The sequence below is a fragment of the Scylla paramamosain genome, chromosome 39 (assembly GCF_035594125.1).
Source record: "Scylla paramamosain isolate STU-SP2022 chromosome 39, ASM3559412v1, whole genome shotgun sequence".
In the NCBI taxonomy this organism is placed as follows: Eukaryota; Metazoa; Arthropoda; class Malacostraca; order Decapoda; family Portunidae; genus Scylla; species Scylla paramamosain.
The window spans coordinates 13,014,882-13,024,881 of NC_087189.1; positions in this window are offsets into that span (position 1 = coordinate 13,014,882).

Below are 10,000 nucleotides of genomic sequence, written 5' to 3' on the forward strand. Positions count from 1 at the left end.
AGAGAGAGAGAGAGAGAGAGAGAGAGAGAGAGAGAGAGATTGGGTGTCGGCATGACGGAGATTCAGTTTTTGTGTGTGTGTGTGTGTGTTACCGCCTGTGTGTCTGTCTGTCTGTCTGTCTGTCTGTCTGTCTGTTTGTCTGTTTGTCTCTCCGTCCGTCCGTGTGTCTGTCTGTACATGTGTGTGAAGTTTGTCTGTTTATGAGTTAGTTTGGGTTTTTTGTTTGAATTTAATACCCACCACCACCACCACCACCAACAACAACAACTACAACAACAACAACAACAACAACAACAACAACAACAACAACAACAACAACACAAAAATGGAGAGAAAATGAAATGAGAATATGAAAGCCTTGGTAATCACTTGAAAAAGATCATTGAACAGCGCAATAAATGAAAACTATTCAGACTGCACTAATTACTTCCGGTCACTGATAATAATTGGCCTCTTGACTAATTAACGTTTCATGGCCCGTAATTAAGCTCAACTGGCGCCAAGAACCGTCATGGTGTGCACTAGGAAGACATTCTGTGTTAGGTCAGGTTCGGTGAAGTTACGTTAGGTTGGGTTAGGTTAGATTGGATTAGGTTAGCTTGGTTTAGGTTATGTTAAGTTGGATTAGGTTGAGTTGGGTTAGGTTAGGTTGAGTTAGGTAAGGTTAGGTTAGATTAGGTTAGGTTGGGTTGGGTTAGGTTAGATTAGGTTAGGTTAGGTTAGGTTAGGTTAGGTTAGGTTAGGTTAGGTTAGGTTAGATTAGATTAGGTTGGGTTAGGTAAGGTTACGTTAGGTTGGGTTAGGTTAGGTTGGGTTAAGTTAGGTTAGGTTAGGTTAGGTTAGGTTAGGTTAGGTTGGTTAGGTTAGGTTAGGTTAGGTTAGGTTAGGTTAGGTTGGGTTAGGTTAGGTTAGGTTAAGTTAGGTTTGGTTACGTTAGGTTACGTTAGGTTAGGTTGAATTTGGTTAGGTTAGGTTAGGTTAGGTTAGGTTAGATTAGGTTGGGTTTGGTAAGGTTACGTTAGGTTGGGTTAGGTTAGGTTAGGTTGGGTTAGATTAGGTTAGGTTGGGTTAGATTAGGTTGGGTTAGGTTAGGTTACGTTAGGTTAGGTTAGGTTAGGTTGAATTTGGTTAGGTTAGGTTAGGTTAGGTTAGGTTGAATTTGGTTAGGTTAGGTTAGGTTAGGTTAGGTTAGGTTAGTAAGGTTAGGTTAGGTTAGGTTAGGTTAGGTTAGGTTGAATTTGGTTAGGTTAGGTTAGGTTAGGTTAGGTTAGGTTAGGTTAGTAAGGTTACGTTACATTACATTGGATTACTTTCATTTGATACAGGCATCCGTCATTTAGTGATTCTCAAGTCCCTCAAGTCTACATTCCTGTTCTCACCTGTCTGGATAACCAATCTGCCCAGGTGTGTTTTGGCCCTCCCCTCACCTGTCGGTAATTGCCTTGCTCACCTGAAATAGAATGGGGAGAGGGGAAGGGGGAGAGGGAAGGATTTGTGAAGGTAGAGAGAGAGAGAGAGAGAGAGAGAGAGAGAGAGAGAGAGAGAGAGAGAGAGAGAGAGAGAGAGAGAGAGAGAGAGAAAGGGAAGGAAAAAAAAATAGAGGCTAATGTTCTTGTAATGTCAAATATAGAAACAAGAATAGAAGGAAAGAAAAGGGAAAAAAAATAGTGTGTTTAGCAGTGGTGCAGATGGAAAGGAGAGGAAAAGGAGGAAAGAGAAGGGAAAAAGAGGTTAATGTGCTTCTTGTAACAGGAGATGTGGGAACAAGAAAGAAGGGAGAGGAAAAAAGGAAGGAAAAGGGGAAAAACGGCAATGAAGACTGAGGTGGAAAAGAGGAAAAAGAGGAAATGAAAATCGTGTTGATGGAAGATGAAAAAAGAAGTTAGACAAATACAAGGTTTGAAAAATGGGAGAAGAGAAAAAGAGTTAAATGAATATATAGCGGAAAGAAAGAGGGAAGAGAGAGAAATTGTGTAAATGCCTCTTAAAATAATGAAAGAAGGAAGAGAGAGAGAGGGAGGAAAAGAGGAAACAAGTAAATAAGATGGAAGGAAAAAGGAAAAGGGAAAAAAACAAATGTACCTTTATGATAATGGGAAGAATGGAGGAGAGGAGGAAGAGAAGAGAGAGAGAGGGAAGGAAGAGAAGAGAGAGAGGGGAGGAAGAGAAGAGAGAGAGAGAGAGAGGGGAGGAAGAGAAGAGAGAGAGAGAGGAGGAAGAGAAGGGAGAGGGGAGTGTTCATAGCGCCAAATTCTCTCTCTCTCTCTCTCTCTCTCTCTCTCTCTCTCTCTCTCTCTCTCTCTCTCTCTCTCTCTCTCTCTCCAGGCGTTCCTATATAGTACTTTTGTGTTTATTTATTTGTTTACGTATGCAAATGAGAAAGAAATGATGAAAAGAGACGAGGAAGGGGAAGTTAATGTCATGCATGTGTGAGGGTGAATAGAAATAGGAAGAGATAGGAAATTAGGAAAAAGATGGGAGACTAAGGGAAAGGCATCAATGAAGGACGGGAAATGGTTGAAAATGTAAGGATGAATGAAGGAAGTAAGAGATAGAAAGAAAGAGCGAAAGAGAGAGAAAAAAAATGTAAGGAAAATTATAGAAAAAGAAGGAAGAAGAGGAAAGGAATGAAGGAAAGGAAAAGATAGAAAAAAGAAGGAAGGGAGGGAAAGGAAGGAAAGTAATAGGTGGAGGATGGAAAGAAAGAAAGAAAGAAAGGGAATGAAAAGAGAAAAGGAAGAAAGAAAGAAGGAATGAAAAGAGAAAAGGAAGAAAGAAACGTGGAAAAAATAGAAAAATACAGAAAACATGAAGACAAAAAAATAAAACGAGGAGAAACAAGACTATAAACTAAAAGAAAGAGAAAAAAGAAAAAAAAAAGCAGAATAATATTAATAACAGGATGGGATGGGAAAGGCTGCGTGGTGGCGGCTGCATCACACGCGAGACACTTCCTTGAGAAAACATCGTTCCTGTCAGTGGGGGTCGTGGGAGAACAGAGAATAAAATGTAGCAGACAAACGCACGCCACTGTTTGCCTCGCCCAAGGTCTGTGGTGCGTTGCGAAGGACTATTTTAATACACTTCCGCGCCACACCTCCACTCAAAAAGGGTCCAGTTGAAGTTACACAGGTTCTCAAGGGTGTTTTTACGGTTCCAGTGACAGATTAACATGATTTTTTTTCGTTTTTTTTCACCACTAAATGGGATTTCTTGTTATCTCTCTTAAATGTGACTTTTCAAATTTACTGCTACTACTACTACTACTACTACTACTACTACTACTACTACTACTACTACTACTACTACTACTACTACTACTACTACTACTACTACTTTTCATCACTTAAAAAAAAAACACAAGAAAATAACTTTTAAAACTCCTCCTCTTCCTCCTCCTCCTCCTCCTCCTCCTTGATCATTCTAACCTAGCAAGAAATAATGGATTCAAGATTATACCCAAACGTTTTAAATCCCACGAGGCCAAACATTTCTTCTTTAATCGTATAGTAAATATATGGAATAAACTTCCTGCCGAAATTGTAAACAGCAATACTATTGAATCATTCAAAAATAAAATAGACAAATATTTAAAAGCAAATCCCCAACAAGCTCTCTTCTTGTCCGAATAATTACTAAATTCACTATTTAAACTCTTATTCAACAGTTTTAATATAACTTGTATTAACTTTGAGATAGGCGTATAGAGTTCACCGTAGGGTGAATAGTAGAACTTCCTTTCATCCTTTCCTATGAAAATTTCCATGTCAGTTTTTCCATACTGCATGGTACTTTTCCCAACTATTTCCATGCCAGCGCAAGCTGGAGGGAGTGGTGGGTGGGGAGGAGCCTTCTGCTATGCTGTCCTGTCTCTCTTCACTGTAGCTAGTTAGAAGTAGTTACCAAACAGCCTTGCAAGGACCAAAAGGTCTGTTGCTGTTTGGCTTTCCTTTGTATTCCTTTGTATTCCTCCTTCCTTCCTTCCTTCCTTCCCTCCATCCTTGCCAGACACACAGGCAGATATCCTCCTCCTTCAGTACCTCCTCCTCCCTCTCCTTCCTTCCCCTCCAAGACTCCTCCCTCCTCTCCCAAATCTTCTCTCCCTCTCTCCCTCCTCTCCCTCTCTTCCTCCTTCCTCTCCCATATAAGCGTGAAGGTCTCTGCTTTATAATCCTCCAGAGTGCCTTTATGGTTAGGTGGCAGAGGAGGAGGAGGAGGAGGAGGAGGAGGAGGAGGAGGAGGAGGAGAAGGAAAAGGGACATAAGACCGTCTTCTCTCTCTCTCTCTCTCTTTATTCCTCGTTCTTCTATTTCTTCCTTCTTCTTTTCTTCTTTGAATTTCTTCTCTCTTTCTCTCCCTTGTCTTTCCTCTTCTTATATCGTTCTTCTTATATTTCTTTCTTATCTCCTCTATTCGTATTTCTCGTCCTTGTTTTTTTTTTTATTTATTTCCTTCTTCCTTTTTTTTTTGTTCTTTTATCTTCTCTTCCTCATGTTTCAGTTCTTCTTTATTCCTCTTCTTCCTTCGTTTCGTTTGCTTCTCCTGTTTTCTGTTTCTTTAGCTTATTTATTTATTTATTTTTTATTTCCCCTCTTCCTCCTTCTCCTCTTCCTCCTTCTCCTCTTCTTAGTTTTGTTTCTTATTTCATCTTCTCCCACTTCCATCTCTGTCTCTTCTTTCCTTCCTCCTCCTCCTCCTCCTCCTCCTCCTCCTCCTCCTCCTCCTCCTCCTCCTCCTCCTCCTCCTTTGAATACATTTTAAGGTCTTTTTGTTGTTATTTATGTTTTTTTCTGGTCTTCTCAGCTTAGTGGGAAGACTGGCATTAATGGCTGCGTGGCGGGAGGAGGAGGAGGAGGAGGAGGAGGAGGAGGAAGAAGAAGAAGAAGAAGTCTTGCATGGTTTTGCATAGTGTTGTGACTGGCCTTTCTCCTCTTGTCATTCCTCCTCCTCCTCCTCCTCCTCCTCCTCCTCCTCCTCCTCCTCCTCCTCCTCCTCCTCCTCCTTCGACTCATCCTTCTCATCCCTGTCTTGTACAACTACTTGAGGCAGCATCGCATTCAAGGAGGGAGGGAGGGAGAAAAGGAGGAAGGGAAGGAAGGAGGGAAGGAGGGAGGAAGGGAGGGAGGGAGGGAGGGAGGGACAGACTGAGCAAACTAAACCTACCTATAGTTGTATAATACCCTTCCCTTCTTCCCTCCTTCCTTCTCTCCCTCCCTCCCTCCCTCCCTCTCTCCCTCTCTCCCTCCCTCCCTCCCGTCACAACCGTCACACAGGTAAAGTAACCGGCCCATTCACCTGTGACACACACACACACACACACACACACACACACACACACACACACACACACACACACACACACACACACACACACTTCCCATGTCTGTTACGTTTATAAAGGTGCAAAAAAAAATAATACACAGAGAAAGCCGTGTGTGTGTGTGTGTGTGTGTGTGTGTGTGTGTGTGTGTGTGTGTGTGTGTGTGTGTGTGTGTGTGTGTGTGTGTGTGTGTGTGTGTGTTTAGCGTGTTTCATGGTGACTGTGTGTGATTTACAGAGAGAGAGAGAGAGAGAGAGAGAGAGAGAGAGAGAGAGAGAGAGAGAGAGAGAGAGAGAGAGAGAGAGTTTGGTCATTCTGTCACTTAAATTTCACTCTTCCTCTTCCTTCCCCTCTCCCTTCGTTACGCTCTCACCCTCCTCTCACTCCCTCTCTCCTCTCCCATTCTCCCTTCCTCCTCCTCCACCCTTCCTTCTTTCCTTCTTTCTTCCTCTCTTACTTTCTCTATTTCGTTTTCTTCATTTTTTCCTTTTCCTCCTTTCTTTCAATACTTTTTTCTTTCCCTTCTCGTATAATTCCTGTTTCTTCATCATCATCATCATCATCATCATCATCATCATCATCATTTTTCCCTTTTTTCCTCCTTTCTTTTCTTCTCCATTATCTTCTTCTCCTTTCCATTCCTCTTTCTTAATTTTCTTATCCTATCCACTTAAAATTATTCTTCCTTTTCTATTTCTCCCTCTTTCTCCCTTCCTCCTTCTCCATTTCTCCTGCTCTCCTCCTCTTCCTCATTTCCTTATTCTCACCCATTCCTCTCCCTATTATCTTCTATTTCATCCATTCATCTGCATCATTTCCCCATTCCTTCTTCCTCTTCCGTTCCTTCTACTTCCTCTCCTTCATTTCCTCTATTTTAACTTCTTCCTCCCATTATCTTCCCCTCCCTTTCCCTTCATCTTCATCTTCTTCCTCCTCCTCCTCATTTTCGACATCACCTCTCACTCTTCTTCTTCTCTTCTCCGCTCACCGTCTATCCTCTCCCCCCTCCAGTTCCCATACTCTCTCAATATACCACCAGTAAGGATTTATGACACCCTCCCTCCACCCCTCCCCTCTTCTTTCCCCGTCTCTACGTAATGTTTTCCTCTCTTTCTTTCTTTTTTTCCCCCTTTTTTTATCGGTTCGTCTGTTCTTTGATGTTTTGTGTGTGTGAGTGAGTGTGTGTGTGTGTGTGTGTCTAGTAATTTCATACATAGATACACACACACACACACACACACACACACACACACACACACACACACACACACACACACACACACACACACACACACACACACAGTTTCTGATCCCTGGGAAGAAAGTAACACTTCTTTATGGCATGACAACAACAACAACAACAACAACAACAACAACAACAACAACAACAACAACAACAATAAGAAAAACAACTACTGCTGCTACTACTACTACTACTACTACTACTACTACTACTACTACTACTACTACTACTACTACTACTACTACTACTACTACTACTACTGCTATCACCACTATTACTGCTACGACTGCATGAACAACAACAACAACAACAACAACAACAACAACAACAAGGAAATGAAAGTGAATGTTAATAATTAGTGTTTTTTTTTGCTTTTTTTTTTTTTTTTTTGTTTTTGTTCATTTATTTCTTTGTTATTTTCTTCTTTTTGATTCATTAGTTTACTTTTACCTTTTTTTTTGTTTCCTCTTCATTACCTGATTATTTGTGTCTTGTTTTGTCTTCTTCTTCTTCTTCTTCTTCTTCTTCTTCTTCTTCTTCTTCTTCTTCTTCTTCTTCTTCATTTTCATTTTTTTCTAGTCGTATTCATTGTTGTTGTTGTTGTTGTTCTTCTTCTTTTTCTAACACAATTTTCTTTACGTTATTTGTAAACCTATTCTATCGTCTCTCTCTCTCTCTCTCTCTCTCTCTCTCTCTCTCTCTCTCTCTCTCTCTCTCTCTCTCTCTCTCTCTCTCTCTCTCTCTCTCTCTCTCTCTCAGTCAGTGCCGCCAAATAAGATACACTTCATCAGTTCCTTTCATTGGGGACTTAACCTTTCTCTCCCACGCTGCCTCTTTCTCTCCTCCCTCTCTCCTCCTCTCACCACCTTTCTTCCAGCCCACTGACCACGAGGAGGAGGAGGAGGAGGAGGAGGAGGAGGAGGAGGAGGAGGAGGAGGAAGGTTTCACACACACTTGGTGACATGGAGAGAAAATTCTTGGTATTACTTAAACACAAAAGCTAAACTGACCCAAACACTCATAAAGCCTCCTCCTCCTCCTCCTCCTCCTCCTCCTCCTCCTCCTCCTCCTCCTCCTCCTCCTCCTCCTCCTCCTCCTCCTCCTCTTCTTCCTCCTCTGCACCTGGGAAATAGTGTGTTCTCTTTCTTTCCTCTCTCTTTTTCTCCCTCTCTTCCTCCTCTCTTCCTTCCATCCCTCCTTTTTCTCCCCTTCCTTCTTTCCTTCTCTCTTTCCTTTCCCTATCTTCTTTTTCTCTCTTTTCCTGTCTCTTCTCTTTTCATCTCCTTCCCTCTCCCCTCCTTTCTTTTTCCACGTTTCCTTCCATCTTTTTTCCTCCCTTCCTTCCTTCCTTCCTTCCTTCCTTCCTTCCTTCCTTCCTTCCTTCCTTCCTTCAGTCCCCCTCCATTTCCTTTCATTTCCCTATTTTCTTGTTCTTCCTCCTATCCTTCTCTCTTCTCTCCATTCCTTTCTTCCTATTTCCCTCTCTTCTTTTCCTCTCTCCCTTATTACCTTCCCGCTTCCTTTTCTTCTTCCTCCTCCTCCTCCTCCTCCTCCTCCTCCTCCTCCTCCTCCTCCTCCTCCTCCTCCTCCTCCTCCTCCTCCTCACAGGTGTTAGTGTTTGGTGATATTTAACATTTTAAGGAAATTTTGGGGGTGTAGTTAGGTTTCCCTTCTCAAACATTCTTGTGGTTATCCTGGAAACAATTGAGTGACGGTTGCCTGCTTTTCTTTCCCTCCTTTTCCTTTATTTTTCCTCTTTTTTCCTCTTTTTTCCTCTTTTTCCTTTCTCTGTCTGGCCTTCATTCATCTCTGTTTCCTTTTTTTCCTTTCATTTGTCTCCCTATTTTCTTTTTCTTCTTTTTTTTCTTGCTTCTTCTTCTTCTTCTTCTTCTTCTTCTTCTTCTTCTTCTTCTTCTTCTTCTTCTTCTTCTTCTTTCTTTTGTCTTTTTGTTATGTTTCCTTCTCTTCTGTTGTTCTCTCTCTCTCTCTCTCTCTCTCTCTCTCTCTCTCTCTCTCTCTCTCTCTCTCTCTCTCTCTCTCTCTCTCTCTCTCTCTCTTGTTTTTTCTTTTTTTCTTGTTTTTTTCTTTTTCTTGTTTACTTCTTTCTTTCTTCCTTTTTCTTTTTTTCTTCCTCTTATTTTGTTTATCTTCTTTTTATCTTTCCTCTTTATCCTTCCTACATTATTCTTTCCTTCCTTTCCTCCTTTCTTGCCTCCCTCTTTCCTCCCCTTCATTCCTCTTTTCTTCCTCCCTCCCTTCCCTCCCCTCCATCCCTCCCTTTCCTCTCTTCCCTTTTCTCCCCTTCCTCTTCTTCTCTATTCTTTCCTTCTTTCCTTCCTTTTCTTTCTCTTCCTTCCGTTCATCTTTTCTCCTTCCCTTCCTTCCTTCCCCCTTTTCTCCCTCCCCTTCCCTCTCTTCCACCTATCACTCCTTTTTCTCTATTCTCCCCTTCCTTTTCCTCGCCCATTCCCTTCCTTCCTTCCTTCCTTCAGTAAGATTATCCTTAAAAGGCAGGAAGAGAGAGAGAGAGAGAGAGAGAGAGAGAGAGAGAGAGAGAGAGAGAGAGAGAGAGAGAGAGAGAGAGAGTAAAGCAAGAAACTGGAAGAGAAAGAAAAATGAATGAAGAAGGAAAAAAGAGGAATAACAGGATAAAGAAAACGAGAGGAAAAAAAGAGAAAATGAAGATGAAAAGGAAAGCAAAACAAGGAATTAGAAGAACAGAGAAAAAGTAAATAAAGGAAGAAGAAGAAGAGAGAAGGAAGTAAAGAAGAAAATGAGGACACAAAGAGAAAATGCAGATAACGCAGGAAATAAGAGGAAAAAAAAAACAACGAACTAGAAAAGGAAGAAAATAAAAAAAAAAAAAGGAATGAAGGAAAAAATGAAAACGAGAAAGAAGAAAACGAGAATAAAAGAGGAAACATGGAAATAATGCAAGAAGAAAGAGAAAACAAGAAAATAGAACAGGAAGGAAAAAAAATGGATGAAGAGGAAAAGGTGAAGAAGATAAGAATAAAGAGAAACTGAAGATAATGAAAAAATAAAAGATAAACAAAAGATATAGAAGAGAAACTTAAGAAAAGACGAAGAAGCAACTAAATGTACGAAAGGAGGAAGAGAGAGAGAGAGAGAGAGAGAGAGAGAGAGAGAGAGAGAGAGAGAGAGAGAGAGAAGCGAAAAGATAAAGAAAACGAGAACAAAGAAAAAAAAGCATGGATATAGAAAACGGGAAGAGCTTTTGTTGATTTTTACCACTTTTCCACCTCGCTCTTTTTTTCCCTTTTCCTTTTTTTTTTTTCTTTTTTCCCTTTTCTGAGAAGTGGACGTGTTTGTGGTTGCCTACTTCTTGGGAGATTCTGGGTGAGGCTTTTGTGACGCGGGACGAATTCCGGGGAACCAGTTTTATTCCCTACTTTTATTATTTTAACTTTTTTTCT